Consider the following 16,607-nt stretch of genomic DNA (forward strand, 5'->3'; position numbering starts at 1 on the left):
AATTATTCAGTAAGTCTCTTTTTAACCTCGGGCGGTGGGATGCACTGACAGAAAGGAAGATAGTTTATATCCTGTATGCGCTTACCCTGTCTAATGGAACCACACAGCTCTCCATATTTCATATAAATGTCCAGTCCTATTTAGATATTTCCAAGGAGTAGAAAGTTGCTAGTCTAAACTTGACACATTGTCACTGTATTGTTCATTCCAGTGATTTATTTCATATTCTTCATTGCTGAAGTCATCATCCCAAAGAGTGAATGAAGTCCTGCGTACAATAAATTGTTGAGAAGGCGTTAGGTTTCCCGTGCCTGCTGGTGCCCGGACACCGAGAGCAGCGCGTCTCCGCCGGCTCCCGGTGCCTGCTCCGGGCCGACGTGCCTGGCTTGGAAACTCGGCTGCGCAGCCGGGCGCTCGCTGCACGCCTAAAGCCTTGCACGAACTCCAGCTTTCCCGCAGCGGTGCAGACAGGCAGCCCCTGCTCGGGGACTGGCAGGCTGCCAGCCTCGCACGTCGCTCGGGCTGACGCAGCCTGGACTTCATTAATGTCCGTTAACGAGGGAGTACTCACCCGCTGCCCAGGCTTGCTCCCCTGCACCAGTACCAAGCAGGAAAGATTCAGCTTTCATGCAGGGACATGTAGCACAGGCAGTTTCACCCACTAAAAAAGAGGGAGAGGAATGATTCTGGGGAACAGCCAGCCACGTCCGCAGCCCGAGTGGCATCCCCTTCGGACCTCACTTCCCAGCTACTGACCGGCACAGCAGCAAGGGGCGCCTGCGCTTTTTTTTTTTCTCCCCTCCTTTTTAGATGCTTTTAACACTCTTCCCCTGGGACCCACTTCTGTCACCATGGCAAGGGTGTCCTCTTCCCTGATGCTTTTCTGCCTGCCTCCTGCTGCGGCATGCGGGCTCATGCAAAGCAGAAAACAGCCTCTGCCTCATTCCAGCCTCTTTCCCAAGGCAATTTGCTGTGTAACGATTATAGAGCGGAGTGAAGGCAATTTCAGGAAAATGAGTTTCTCCATAGAAAGAATTGAGGAGAGGAACTACCGTAAGAACCTGATACAACCATTTATTCAAAGAGCAGCTGGCACCATATGAAGCAAATGGGGAAACAGCTTAGAGGCAACTCTCTGCAAAGGTTGCACCACCTTCCCTCGGCATGGGAAGGGGCAGAAACCAGGCCCTGCGAGCTGCCGAAGCAAAGGCGGAGACTTCCAGGAAAAAGGGTGACAACTCGTGGGGTCTGCAAACCTCCGCCTACCCTCGCTGCCCTCCTGTGCCTCGGGGAACGTGTGCGCTGGCGACTGCCATCTGCTTCAGGGCTGCCTGCACGAGAGCAGGCATCCTGCTGGGTGTAAAGCACAGGGCCGGAGATGAAGCTAAACTGAAGCCTAGAAAGAGAAGTACTGCAGCAAGGAAACGCAATGAGCCACTGTCAGCTCTGCAGCCTGACTTCCCATATCTAGCACCAGAGGTGTTGGAGCAAAGATAAACGCGTCCCAACTCCACCGGATACCCTAACTACGAAAAGTGATGACAAACTCTTGATGCCACTATTGAACAGGGTATTTTCAATTCCTAAAAGCCCTGGTTCAATGAAATGCTCTGTACTTACTAGTTCACGACTGGCATCATCACAGGCGACTCGTGAGACGTGCTGTTCTTTGATACTCGCTCTTTTGTGCCTCTTTGAAGGAGTGACAGCAGGCGGATGGGCCCCCAAGTCTCAATTACCTAATAAACATAGAATTTATGGATGTCAGGGATAAAATGGTTTCATTAGCTTTATCATATTCCAGTGCAAAGATACCCTGAGGGATTCCTTCTCAGAGATGAGACAAAGGAGAGTAATTGTTAGGAACAATTAATATCACGCTCATTCTTTTTCATTTCCAAACACAGTTCATCTTGTTGCTTTGTAGTCTGACTCTCTGCCCTTACGTGTTGCTGAGGACACCTAAATTCCAAGAAAAGACAAGACACTTTCAGACAATTCAGCAGCATTTCCCCCGTGCTTACAGCCACATACCTGGCAGTAAACTACAGCCTGGGGCCAGATTCTGCACCCAGCTCTCCTGGTGCCGCTCCACCCCGCCGATAGCAGCTGGCATGGGGAGCGGAGCCTGAGGCAGGGGACAGACACCGGGGCATCGCAGTCACTGCCCGGGCTGGCACAGAGCCCGAAGCATGGCAGCCGCCCTCGTGCCGAGCAGCACAGCCGTGGCCTGAGCTGGCTTTGGCTGCCCGGTCTGCGCAAGCTGCCGCTGCACGGGCAGCCCGAGGGAAAGGGAGCCTCGGAGCCGGGCTGCGTTATGAACCCGATCGGGTTTGGCACAGTGAGGCACGTCAGGACGCTTTCTCATAGTCGCATTTTCCATCACCTTCAGAGGGAACCAGCCCAGCTGCACAGCGCTGCAGATCTGCAGGCTGCAGCAACGAGCTCAGCAGCTGCTGAAGACGACACGAAGCAGGGAGCAAAAGGAGCCTGGGCAGAGATGACAGCCTGCACCCCTGCAGGGATGATGCAGCGACAGGGGCTAGCCCGGCATCCCAGCCAGCAGCCGCAGCCTGGATGGAGAGCCTGCCACCCGTGCCGTTAAATACGACGCTCGCTTGCTCTCTGCTAGCAGCCCGGACGAAGTCGCTAGCTGAGGCAACGCGTCTGAAGGACGGCTGGGTCCCGCCTGCTGCAGCGTGCAGCCCCCGGGCTGCTTGCAGTGGGGGAGCTGCGCCTGTGCCAGCCAACCCCTCTCCCAACAAAAACAACAGAAAATCCCACCGCAACTCTGAATTTTTCAGCAACTCCTTGGAGAAGGCAGGGATCTTTAGGAAACTCCTGAAATTAAAAGCCATGAGGGACATGAAGCAGAAGGAGCGAGCAGTAAGCAGCCTCTTGGCGACTCTGCTTCTCCAGTTTTTGTTAAGCCAGCTGCAGGACTAGAGAGCAAGGACATCTGAGACAGAGGTGCACATGCACTGCCAGAGCTTTTAATATGATTCAGAAACCTCACCACCATACAGGTGATATGTGCTTAGGGAAGGGAGATCTGCCCTCTCTTCATCACTCTGAGCTCTGAAGACCTGCCTTTAAATTGCTCACAAGGCTTGCAGGTGTGCTTTTGGGGAGAGGACATTCAGTAAATCCCACACACCAAGTCTCCAGCCAGTTGCTCATGCATAGACACAGCTGGGGGGGGGGGCAGCCAGAAAGGGGAGAGAGGTCCAGCAGTGACCTGCTAACCAGATTATCTGCCTCATTTCTTGAATGCACATTAGTATGCACACTTCCTTACACAGCATTTACCAGACACAGGAAGAACAGCTAAAAAAAGACACTGGCTTTTAATGTGCAAAACCAAACTCCAAAGGACTGAACATGCTGTCACTTGCAAGCGAAGGAGCTGGCCCCAAGCCACAGAGCCCAAAGCCAGGCTTCTCCCATCCCTCTGCTCCATCTCTCTGCCCTGAGCTCAGGGGGATTGGGGTTAGGAAATGGGCCTCCCCTTGGAGAAATGCAAGTAGCCTTTCAACCCCTACAGCAAACAAACCAGGGAGAAGTTAACCAGCATCACAGCATTTTCAGCTTTATGAGAATAAGACAGTGGTGGCAGAATGTCATTCCCAGTCACAGTCCTTTTAGCCAACAGAGAGCACTTGGAAAGCCTCTGGACACACTTCGAGTTCAATGGATCGAGGAGGAGAGTGAAATCCGTCAGTCCCTGCGTTCTCGTGCCTCCTGGAGGAGTTATGAAACAGCTCTTACAGGATGGAGATGGCACCAAGCCCCGCTGCACCAAGGGACCCAGAGCTGCAGTAACCGCGTCTGGCTGATGTCAGGCAGTGCTGTGCTGTGCTAAGGGACCGAGGACAGACAGGGCACCAAGCTGTCTTGTAGGAGCCCAGCAATGCAGTAAGGCAATCGTGCAAGATAAACAGGACCTGCAGAAAGGTCTGGGATTTGTGGCTGGTGAAGCTTCAGTGTAGTGACTTTGGCTGGCCAGGAAAAATGCAGATCATCTTCACACTCTGCCCTGACAAGTCTTGCAGAAGATGGAAGAGGAAACCCAGGTGTGTGATAGTTCCCCACATAGCAGTTACCTAAGAGCCACTGAGGATGTTACAGTAAGATTAAGGTTTAGCTAATAGAGCCTATCCTAGATGCCATTAGACCCATGGGAGCAGGATGATGGGGCTGTGCAGTTGGACATACGCTCTCATCCCATGAGAAGAGAGCTAAACAATCAGATATACTCATCCAGATCCTAAAAATGTCCCTAAACTTACTGTCTGTGGGGACTAGGACTGCATAAATGCATATTTTCCCTGTGCTGTAATTTATGCACTTGGGATTCTGCAGGACCAAAAGAAGAATAAGGAAAATTTTCATGTCTGTCATGGGGATTCGCCTGCCTTTTGCTGCCTGATTTGAGGAAGCTGAGAACACCCTTCCCTCCAGGTGCTTGCCAGCATGTCACACCACACAGTTCATTTGCACTAACAGGAGGTAAGACTTGTAATAGGTTGCCTCTTGGGTTGCAGATATGATTTGTTTAGGGATTGAAAGAAGTAGATATTAAAGAAGGAAAAATGTTCTTAAAGCATCTTGCTAGTGCCCTGGACAACACAAGATGGCCTTTCAGAAACATTTGACCCCAAAGCACCTTCTCTGCAGGCTCAAGTGCAGTCCAGCCTTGTCTCTAAGCACCATATTATCCTCCTAATGTCTTTATCAAAAGCCATCTTAAAACTGTCGATTTCTTGCTCCCACAGCTCCTGTTAGCAAGCTGTTCCAGAGCCTTATAGCTCTGATGGTTCAAAATGTCCCAATTTCCTTCTCACATTTTATACTGGAGTTGTGTCAGCCTAACTTTTTCCCTTTAAGGAGTTTTGCTTCTCTCCCTTGAGTTTACTCTCCCTCCTCCCTCTGTTCCTCCCAAGTACATTTATAGTCTGCGATCATTTCTCCTCTCAGCCTTCATTTTACTAGGCTAAACAAAAAGTGCCAAGCTTCTGGGAGACTGTTCCCCCCTCCCACACACACACACTCCTGTCCAGGTTGAATTTGTTGTCTGGAATATGAATGACCCATTATTCCAATGAGGTTTCAAGTCTAACAACTTCTGCCTCTCCTGAGAGCATCTTACTTCATATAACTTTCCACAGCCCATTGCACTTCTATTCTGACCCACTGAGGGTCCCTCACTTAATGCAAACATTACAATTAGTCAGTAAATACATGATCTTTCCTCCAAAGTTATCTACTGAATTTGATCAGAATTTGTAAACAGCTTAATTTCCTCCTGAAGCTCAGTTGTTTGGGGAGGTGAGGACACGTTTACTATTCATTTACCCTGGCTCTATTTTGTCTGCTTTCACTTCAGTGGTGGAAGAAGTGCCCTTCACAGTCTATGAGTGCAGAAATCTGGTAAATTATAACCCTGGACTCAACACCATATGTTAAATCTGCTTTGAAAATCCTCCTTTTGGACCAGATTTATTCAGTGCAATTACACAAGTACTAATTGCATTCCTTCAGCGTCCAGCCTTCTCCAGCACATGAATTTTTCCACACTGATTCTCCAGAGGGCAAGTTTCAGCTCTCCTCTTTCCACATTAAGTTCATCCTGAGCAAAAAGATCATGATTCAAAGCAACTCTAAAGAAAAATCCTACAGCAGCAGGAGCTGCAAGCTTCCACTTCTGGTCTGTTCAGTGTTATTATACAATTCTTTCCTCTTCTGGGACACCCTAAATTCCACCCTTCCATATAAGGCACAATCTTCAATGCTTAAAGATAGACACAAGCACTTGAAAGCCTGCATAGTGAGAGAGCCACCTAAACTGGATGCCCGAAAGTCTGAGTAGGAAATACCCCCTACACACACGCCCCAGAGGGCTCAGCTGCACCATGAGGTTGCTGCTTGCTCAAGCAATGGACAAACTTTCCCAAGCGCAGTAAAGCGCTGCTGAAGCGTCATTCCAGAAATCAAAGCACTGGATTTTCAAGCATGCTTAGCACCCAGCATCCCTTCATGAGAAGTAATTTAAATGCCTAAAAGAAACAAACATCAAAAGGCTGAATCAAAATACCTTTTGAATAATGCTCCTAAAAATGGACAGGCTTCCTCCATGCTTGTGGGCTTTGGGACTGGGGGACCCGCAGGTGGGCAGAGGAAGGCACCTGGCCCAGCAGCATTAGATGTCTCTTTCCAGGCTGCTGCTTTTGCAGTGCCAAGGTGCAGATAAGGAGCAGACGTGAATCTTTGCTCATTGCTGCCTTTCTCAGGCTGAGGACAGCCACCACAGCAACTCAGCTCACCTGTGCTGGACACTTCTAGGCTGCAACTGGCTAAATGTCTTTCCCAGTGTGAGGTGCTGTTGTTCAGTGTCATCACATTAAAGTTCCCTTTGCCAGTTAACTTGGTTTTAATTACCACAGCCCATTGCTTCTCCAGTCAATAGGACTCAGAGGTTTAGGTTTTAATTCTCACAAGCATATTTTACTCTTTCCAAGCAACTGCACCCTGAATGACTGTTTTCCTTCTCTCCCTTTTCCTTTGCTGTGTTTCCTGCTCTGCAGAGCTTACAGAGGAGCCGGGGCTGGCAGAGACCCCCTCGGGGCAGCGAGCAGGACTGCTCTCGAGCCGAGGCTTCAGACAGCTCCACAGCACCAGGGCAGACAACGTGCTTGCTTGTGCAGTTTTGGGGGTAGCTCTGCTAACAGCTTTTATCCCTCCAAAGCTATGACCCACTTCCCCTCTGTCACCTACCCAGAACATGTTTACTTCTGTGGTTATTGCCTGCAAGCTGAGCATGAGTTTGGGGTGTTTACTGCATGTGCCACATGGTGCTGGCCACTAGCTCACCCAGCTGCGGTGGGTCCCAAGCATTGCAGACTTGCCTTTTCTTTCAGGGGACAGGTGCCAGGGTCCTGCTGCAAGGCACATGTTTGAGGCTGTCCCACCGAGCAGGAACAGCAACTTAAGTGCACAAGTGAGACCTACTGAAAGTGAAGGAGGGAAAGTCGAAGGGGACATTTGCAATAACAGATCATGATACATTTTGTGCCACAAAACCCTCATTCCCACAGCCCGCAGATGCTCCCAAAGCAGGGTGCCGGGCAGTCCTTGCTCTGCTGGCTCAGGCCAGGGAGAGCGGCTGTGCTCATGCCACTGCTCGCCTGCTCTCCAGGGCACAGCTCTTCATCTCCGCAGCCTGCACGCTTCCCCCAGCGGTGAACGCTCCCTGCAGCCCGACCAGCAGCAGCGAGACCTCCAGCCGAGCCTGCAGCCTCCTGGCACCGCATCCTTCCAGCCCATCGGCTCCTCTTGTCCCCTAAGAGCACAGGAGAGGCTTGCAATACAAGCATTTCCCAGGAAGACCATTAGCATTGCCTGTTTGCCAGAGCAGGGCAGAGCTCCCCAAAGCCAGGCTGCCTGCCTGAGCCTTCCCCCCGTCCCTGGCAGGCACTTCCTTGAGGGAAGGCTGAGCAATCATATCAGTGCACTCAAAGAATACATGTGGTCCAACTAGATTATTAAATCAGCTCCAATTACTTTTCTCCTTCCCTTCCCCCTCCACTCTGTTCAGTCTCAGGATCTGAGTCTACAACACAAATACAGAAATGTCCAAATCACTTCCATTTTTTATCTTCCCTGACATCTGTGAAAGTGTCACCTAAGGCAGAGGAGAAATGTTTTCTCTATGAAGTCAGCCAGCTCCCAGGATGTCATTAGAGATAGAAATTGAGGCCCATTATTACATATTAAGTTATCCACAAAGCAAACTGCATATTTAACAAATATTGCAATCCTTCACCAAGAAAGTCTCCAAGTTCACAGTTCTCTGAAACCACCCCAAAGCCTGCAGCTGTCAAAGGAAAGATATCCTTAACCCAGCAGAGCATGCAAGAGGCTGCTGCAAGAACCACACTGCTGAGCCAGTGGGCTAACAGCTACGATTAAAGACACTGCAGAAGTGGGTTTTGTGTGTGAGTATTTTTACAAGGGAAGAACAGGAGAACATAGCTGACCTGTGGGAATTAGATATCCGTATCCAGTATGATGAGGATGACCCTAAGCACGATTGCTTCTGCCTGCATGACTTCAGGGTCTACCTGCTGAGAAAAGGACTGAGAATAAAAACAGCTTATTCACATGTGCACACAAAGTATGAGGGTTTCTTGTTGTTTAAAAGGCCTGCAAAGCACCTGCCAGTCCCTCAGCTAGGGCAACATCCACCTGCCCTTGAAACGCAGCCAAGAGGCAAGTGCAGCAGCTCGAAGATGCTGGGGTGCAGCACTGAGTCAGTCACCCCACAAGGAGGAAGAGCTAAAGGCGCAGGTCGGACTCGGGGATGAGGACAGCACGGAGCCAGCTGAAGGGTGAGGGAAGGAGTTCACAGCACCAGCCTGGCAGTAGCTCAGAAATCATTGCTTGCTAATGCTGCAGGCACACAAGCATACAGACAAGCTCCTGAATATGGTTTTGTATCCAAATGCTAAAGGCAGCTCAGATCCATCATTTTCCCTGCTCCCAAGATACTGCAGCAGAACTGGCTAGTTCCTCAGAGGCCAGGTAGCATCTTGCTGTCTGCAAGGAGGGGAAGGGAGCAGATCTTTTCCATACCACTACTGCTCAACCACAAACCAATCCAGCTGCAGCAGGCTGTGCACCATGAGCCAGCTTCAAAAGCCATCCAACCCAAGCACCAACAGGATTTAAGGCAGGCATGGCTGGGGCCCAGCACTAACAGCCTTGCATGCTGATGTTTAAGCTAAAACTACATGACAATTTTGTAGATTTGTTTGCTCCAGCATTATAGGCAGCCTCCGTTTTGCCATGAGGGAAGACAGCTGCTGCAGTGTCACATGGGGCCATGACAAGGTTGGGATTTCTTGCTGCTTGGCCTCTGCCCTCTGAGCACTGGCTCAACTGGGGCTGGATCTTTTAGGATGTTATTACCCCTGCCATTTTGCCCTCAAAAGAGTTTTTGCTTGCTGCGGGCAGAAAGTGGTGTTTACTTTTTGAATACTCTGGAGACTATTTATGAACCATTTATTTTAAATGGTTTCCTCACCAGCCAAGCAAGATTCATTTCAGTTGCTCAGAGTTAAACATAATTAAGGCAGCTGGCATTCATCCATCTGGATAGATGAATGTGCCATGCAGTCTCCCTGCTATTTCTATCTCTTTCTAAGCATGGGGAGTCCCAGCACAAGCATTTCTTAGCATCCTCAGGATGCTGCAAACTTCAGGCCCTGTTTTCCCCTTGTACAAAGTGCACCTTGGAATTCAGGTTTGTGGCCATTTTTCTGGTTTCTCACCCCCTCCTGTGCATGCTGGAAACAGCATTTCATCTGCATTTTAGCATGTGGTTCTTCTCTCCATGCAGACCTTCACATTTGGTCATCTCTTGTATAGCAAAAGAGGGTAGAAATAGACTTTGCCTGAGGTTACTCAGGAATATTTTGTGCTTGGAGATTTCTCATGCTTCCTGGCTTTGCTACAACTTCACTCCCACGCACGTGAGGGAAAGGAAGATGCGTTTTCTCTCAGTAGGCCCATGCAATGCTACAGAGTTTGTTTCCATCCTTTCATTTTGATGAACGTGTTTATTTACTCATTTTCTCTATATATATTTTTCAGCAAGACACTTCACTAAAGGGCTTCCACAGAGCTGTGCCATTTTCCATCTGATTCCTCCCCTCACTCCATTATTACTCAAGTCTGTAGAAGGGGGGGGTCACCTGATCCAGGGCTCCTTTTTCATATTTGCTTTTTGCAAATACAGAATTAGGAGGACAGATGCTGAGAGCAGGTCTTACCATACTCTGTTCCTCCAGCAGCACCCGGAGCACCTGCTGCACAGGTCTGCATGCAGCTTCTCTGGGAGTAGCAGAAAACCCTGCATAATCACTGTGTGACAGCATGAGCCATAATCTGCCTGTCAAACCAGCTCATACGGGGGCAATGATGGGAAACGCCTCTGGAACAAATTAAGTACATGCTCTCCTGACCTGGAGAGCACCGAGACAGGGCATTTCTAGATGCACTGCTAGGGCACTGCAAGCACAGGGGAGGAGTGTGCCCACGAGGCACCGCAGCAGCAGAGTGCTCCTCAGGCACCGAGCTTCGCAGCAAGGGGTGTGCTCTGCAGGCCACCCAAAGGCATCAGCAAGGGCCAGCAGAGCCCTTCGGCCATCCTAGCCACTGGACTGCCTAACAAGCAGGCAACAAAGTAGGCTCCAAAACAAGGTCTGAGACCACAAAGCATCACAAATTCAAGCAGGGGTGGATTGCATTGCCATAGCAAGCCCCCAGAGAGCAGGCAGGGCTGCAGATAACCCTACAAGTCTCAGCTCCGTGCACTTCTGGACCACCCTGCAGCAAGTACACACCTCTAAGGCTGCTGCAGCTGCCTCATTTGCACAGTCTGCTCACACCCAGACCCAAGCACTGGCACCCAGGGGCAGCCAGCCTGCACAGCCCCAGGCTGCAAAAGGAAAGGCCCCAATACACCTCTGCAAGGAAGGGAGCTCCCCTTACGCTGCACACACCAACACTGGGGCCCGCAGCAATGCTCCTGGGAATGATATTCAGGCAAGTAAAGCAGCCTTCCTTCCCCTTTCTTGTTTCTTTCCTCACTAGATTTCTCTTCAGGTAGTTAATAAGCACTTTGCTCTAAAGCAGTGGCTTTAGTTCACTTCTAGGATCACCTAGAAGACTCAAAAACTCACCTGTCTGTTGCCGTTTCCTTTCTGCACGCAGGCAGCACGTCCCCCCAGGCAAGCAGGCTTTCCGCAGCTCGGGCGCTAATGGATTTACTGAACTGTGGGTGCCAACTGGGAGAGAGGAGAAAAGGGGTTTGTGGCATCAATTAGGAACTGCTACAGCAACTATTACATGAGATGTTATCCCAATTTACTCTCCTGAAACAAGACTCAGCTGCTTTCCAGAGAGAAAGTATTCTTCAGAAGACAGTATTCTCACCGAGTCAAAGACTTGAAGGAAACAAAGACATTTATTTTTACACAGAAGCACCCTTGGCACCGACTATTTCCCTGTGCCTTAGCAGTTGCTATTGCTACTTTTTGCTCATTAGACAAGCACTTCCCATCGCAGTGGCATCTGGGGCCAGGGACTTGCTCCAGTCACCCATTTTCCCATGCAAGATCACTGGGCTGATGGCTCATGCACGCAGCAGTGGCACCTGCCCGCGCTTGAAGCACAGCTAAGGCAAAGCGTTGGGCTCACAGCAGGCAGTTACCAACTTCCAAAGCTAGGAGCAATCGTTGTCAGGTCTGGCTTCCCATACAACATGGGGAGTTTAATACAGCTACTCCTGCACAGAGCTGAATAACCCACGCTTAGCTCTAGTGCATCTTCCAGAACAACACAGTCTGGATGTGAACATTTCAAAAGGAGGAATATTAATTCCCTGGGTAGTTTGTTCCAGTAGTTAAACACCCTCAGAATTAAAAGTTTGTGCTTCATTTCTAATTGAAATTTGTCTGACTTGCCCATCTAGCCATTTCTGCTCACTCTGCCTTTCCCTGCTAGATGAAAAACCCTTTAGCAGGCAGGCTGCCCCCCCATGAACATATGCATAGAGAAGCAGCTCCCTTCTTGACCTTCCTCTTAATAAGCAAAATAGATTGAGCTGTTTAAGTCTCCTGCTTCACAGTATTTTTCCAGGGCTGACTGCATTTATTCTTTTGACTATGTCTTATCCATTTGGTCACGGGCATTGCTGAGCTCAGCCCCAGGTCCCCCTCCCCAACTCTGCCACTACAACAGAAACTGCTTGCAGGTGCCAAAGGCAGGACTCCCAAAAGCACACAGGTGCTTTCATGCTCAACAACAACTTCCAAGAGCACTTGGGAGCAGGCTCAAACCACTCCCAGCCCCAGAGCCGCTGGGCACACATGGCAAAGGTGGTCTGCTTCATCGGAAATCCTTAACGAATCCCACACAGATATTTAGGTCCCAAGGAGATGGTCCTTTGAACACAGCATTCATCAACATCAGGGCAGGGGCAACCGCCCACACAGTGCAGGGCCCAGATTCCTGCTAGCATCAACCCTATTTCACACAACAACAAAAGCACCTCAATCCCGCAGTGAGTCACAGCCTGAGTTTATACATCTTCAGGAGACAGGGAATTACTTTTTGTGGCCCAGGTAAGAAGGAAAACTGAAACAGCACCACATAGCTTTGTTTAATGCAGTTTTAAGGCCCTTAACTCAAGTTTTTGGTCTCATTCACTCAAAGTCTGCTGTCATTTTATAATCTGCCTTTCATTTGATCAAAGGCAGCAGAAAGTGTTCATGCAAAGCACCCACGGCAGAAGGCAGGCACAGGTAATAGCCCGCTTTCATCCCCCGCACATGCTGAAAGCCTGGGTGTCCAATGCCAGGGCTTCGGCACGCTCCCCGCAAAGCGCCCAGGAGGCAGGAACAGCGAGCGCCGTCCAGGATGAACCACACTTTGTTCTAGGAAAGGATGAAGAGCTGAACTCTGTCAGCTGGAAACAACAAGTTGGTCCAGAGTTGAAATATGTGCTGTGGGGAACATGACTAACCACTCACCTCCAAATGCTTTGCCTTAGAGGTCTTGCTGCATCTGTCTGCAGCCAAGCTCCCTCTGCCCATGCTGGAAGGAAGCTCGGGGTACTAAGCAATACATCTAGGTGAGGTAGGAGCAGTCAAGATGCAGATGGTAAATATTAGCAATAAACCACAGCCCTGGACAAGTACTGAGCAACTTGCTCCCCTTCTCCCCATTTCCCTTGGTAATGAACATGGTCCTCACTGTCAGAAGAGTCACGGGGGGAAAAACCCTCCCGCGCCCCTCCAGTCTGCCTCTCGCCTCCGTCACCACAAGCCACTGTTCATCTCCATAAACATCTTTTCCCATTAGCACAGCACTAAGCCTCAGTCCAAACAATAGCACGCCTTCAGCGTTTCTCCCAGCAAGGGATGGTAATTGTTGTGGCATAAATAGCACAATTTTAGGCTCTCTGATAGCAGGCTATTATTTCCTTCCTATTTCCAGTGTGGCTAATTATCATGGGTTTGTTTCACTAGGCATAGTGTGATAACAAAGCTTTGCAAATGGACCAAAGTTAGAGCTCTATTTGTAATTAGATTTTAAGCATTGAATAGCTTGTTGGCAAATGCCTCCTCTGCAGTGAGGTTCTCGCGCTGCTCAGCCCAAAGGCGGAACTGGCAGAGTGCGTGTGTGGAGGAGGGCAGTGGAGGTGGGACTGATCTCATGAGCGCATTACCCTAGGTGACTTCAGCCGACTTGCTGGGGAAGTTTTCAGTTAGGAGCTGCAGTCCTAGGAGATGGGAAGGAGGGAGCTATGCAGCCCTTCCCAAGCAAGTACGCACTAACTGAAGGATCACTGCTGTCAGTACGCAGCAAACCTGCTCCCAGCAGGCTCTGGAAAATCTTACTTAGAAAAATCTCTCCTCTGCTTCCTGCCCCTACTCCCGCAGGAGGGCTGGCAGAGGGCTGCACCTCGCACCTGCTCAGAGCATCCATGAGATGCTGCATGTGCACATGCATCATGCTGCTCCCCTGCTTGCTTCCCAACACCCCACCAAAACTGTGCTGGAGGGAGAGACTTGGAGATGGCAAGAAAGAAAAATCCCACCTAACAGCCAGCTCTTCCCCTCTAGCTTGTGTGCACAATTGCTAGAGGAGGCTGATGCTTTGCGCTGGAGCCCTGGGACACAGCTCAAGACAGCCTCACTCTGCAGGCAGTCGCCTCCCCCTGCATGGCTGGACGCTGCAGCGAAGCACAGCCCCTCCTCTGCATGCCTGCTTCCCCCCAGTCTGCTGGGCAGCTTTCACTTGCAGGCAGCCACCTCAGTCCCCACCACCAGCAGCGGTCACCCAAGCAGTGCGTGCACACTGCTCCCGCTCTCTGCTGCTGCACAGCTCGGAGAGGCAGCCATGCAGGACACAGCACTTGCTCCGGATTTCTGTGCCTTTTCCCCCCCCCCCAGCTGCTGATTAATGGCACTTTCCCATGAGAGGGCAGGACAGGATAAATAACCCAGGAGCAGACACACCTGTTAGCAGAGCAGAGTTGCACCCTGAGATGCTGCTTCTGCAGAGGTTCATGTTTTCCACTTGAAGATGCGATTTCTGTAGCCACCTGAGATTCAGAAAGCTTCCAGATACAAAGCGCTGCCGGATCCTGAAAAGCACTTTCCTTGGATATCCTGCTGCTATGAAGACCAGCTGCTTAAGCAGACTTGAGAAGTGTGTTCTCCTAACCTGAGCTACTGCTCAACAAGTGTAGGTTATAACCTCTTGCAAGCCAGAAAGAACTGTCCTTTGGGACATCACATAAGTCACCTTGGCACCTTGTATCACATCACTACAAACCCCCAGATGAGCAGGGTCCACCTCACCCAGCAAACGGGCCGATGCCGTCCAAGCTCTGCTGTCCTCCGCAGCCCGCTGCTCCCCACCGCGCAGCAGGGAGATGCAGATCTGAGTGCTCGGTGACAGCTAATGCTTCCACCAGCTCAAATCTTCAGCTTCTCTACCCGTTCAAGCTCCACAGCAACTCAGGGATGTGACTCAGTAACACCCAGTTAAGTATTACGCCGCACCAGCAGCGCCTGGGGAAACACTAATGAACCGGGGCAAAGTGCTCAAGAGCCACTGCCAGGCACCGGAGCAGGAGCCTCCTGGCCTGCTGGAAATAACCAAGCAGTTGAACTGCAGAGTCCTTCCTCACAACAGTATTTGGTTATATCAGCTAAAGCAAGCACAAAACTCTGTGGAGAGTATTAAACCGCCTGACTCCTTGAAGAGCCCAGCTGATGCCTTCACTGCGCTGGACTCCAACTGTGCCAGGGAAGGAGCGACTGAGCAGACCGCTGTTACACAGCACGCTTTGCTAGCTCATTTAATTCACTTGAGAATGAATTAGAGAGTTTTGAAAAGCAGCTTGCTAATAAGACACCCCAAACAGGACACTGATACAGACTGCCGTTAATTCAGCCTAAGGATTATTTTTCTTACCAGCTCCCCAGAAATTGAGAGATGGCTTGCACTTGCAAAAACACAAAGTTTCCCAAAGCCAAAGAAAACACTGCTTTTGAGCAGTGAGCACACAAGTCAGCCTCAAGGTCACAGGCAAGGCGGGGGAGAAAAAGAAGTTGTTTATCTGCCCTTGGGCACGCCGGGGAGCGGGTCTCCTCCGCGGCAGCGTGCAGCACAGCAGCGGCTGCAGAGACACATTGAGGTGCCATTGCCCCTTTGCCACCCGAGGCAGAGCAGTGCCACAGCCACACATGTGCCCAGATCAGGTCTCACTTCGGATTCTGAACTCGGTGCCATTTGAGTGAAACAACCGAGGGCTGTGTTTACTTGTAAACAGATTTGTCTCTCTGCTTTTCACTCTAGCAAGATTTGTCACATTGTGAAATGAAGGGAAGCAATGAGAAGACAATCTTGACATTTGTCATGTTTCCCACAGACCAGAACCGGTTGTTGCCCTGAGCACCCCAGGGAAAGGGGAAGCAGATGGCGTTGCAGGAACGCTATTATTTTTACTCTTTGAAGGAGGCATTTCCATAAGGCCAGAAACCAGAGTGTATGACTACATATTTCCGCCAAGTCAGTTTGCCTTCAGGCACGGAAGTATTCATCTGTCAGTAAGATGTCTCCAATTTTCTTTTAGCACCGATTAAAGCTTTCGAGCACCTTCTGCCAGCACCAGAGGCTGCTCCCAAGCCTGCCTGGAGCACAGCTGATGGTCACTTCACTGGCAGATGCTGGGCAGCAGAGGGTCCTGCCAGGGCATGTCCAGCCCCCTCGGAAGGGTTGCACCTCTGGCTCCTGGATGGGCAGGAGCTCAAGGGCAGCAGTGGCAGGAAGGGATGGGAAGCACTGAACCACTGAAGAGGCTGGAGTATTAAAGAGCCCCCATGCTTCCCTCCCAAGCTGCCACAGGGCTATTTCTAGCTGAGGACCAGCAATAGGGATTTGCCCAATACCACAGAAAGGTTCTGGGTGGTTCAAGCAGGTTTCCAGAAACCCTCCGCAGTGCCTTCGTCACACAACCAGCCCTAATGGGACAACCCCACTTCAGCCACCCCACTCTGCTCCCCAGGTGGGCCCTCACGCTTGCTCCCTCTCTAGCTCCATACCTCTGTTTCTAGCAGAGTACTTACTTCATCCCCTACTTCTTCCTAAGAAACAGAAGCCCCCATTTCTTGAACAGCCCTTCCAGAAGAGACCACCATCACACGAGAGCAAGCCATTTCCAGAGAGTACCCTCCAATGTGCGCAGAAGTCTGTTTGACACAGTTGCAGAACCTATGCCTGAAACGGGAAGCAGCAGAGGCAGCAGCAGCTCTGCGGCAGCACTGGCAGCTAACTGCAAACGGAGGTCACCTCCCAGGGCTGCATTGGGAGCTTTGCCAGGAGGTGCTTCGAAGACCAAAGCAAGGGCTCTTGGACACAGATGCTTCCTCCTTACATGAAAGCAGAGATTTCAAGACCCTTGCTAGCATTAAAATAACCCCCACTACAAATGCACAGATCAAAAACATGAGATAAAACACCACTGGGGTTTT

At 50.5% G+C, this 16,607-nt stretch overlaps 1 long non-coding RNA gene across 1 annotated transcript; it reads right to left on the reverse strand.

Moving 5' to 3' along the window:
* Positions 1-16,276, reverse strand: LOC112991706 (uncharacterized). The gene is made up of 6 exons (XR_003261344.2): positions 16,203-16,276; positions 10,743-10,847; positions 8,037-8,135; positions 1,621-1,739; positions 572-661; positions 1-268 (listed from the first exon to the last, which is right to left on the reverse strand). It is a non-coding gene; the product is annotated as an uncharacterized LOC112991706 (long non-coding RNA).
* Between the last annotated feature and the right edge of the window lie 331 nt (positions 16,277-16,607).

The sequence above is a fragment of the Dromaius novaehollandiae genome, chromosome 21 (genome assembly GCF_036370855.1).
Source record: "Dromaius novaehollandiae isolate bDroNov1 chromosome 21, bDroNov1.hap1, whole genome shotgun sequence".
Taxonomy (NCBI): domain Eukaryota; kingdom Metazoa; phylum Chordata; class Aves; order Casuariiformes; family Dromaiidae; genus Dromaius; species Dromaius novaehollandiae.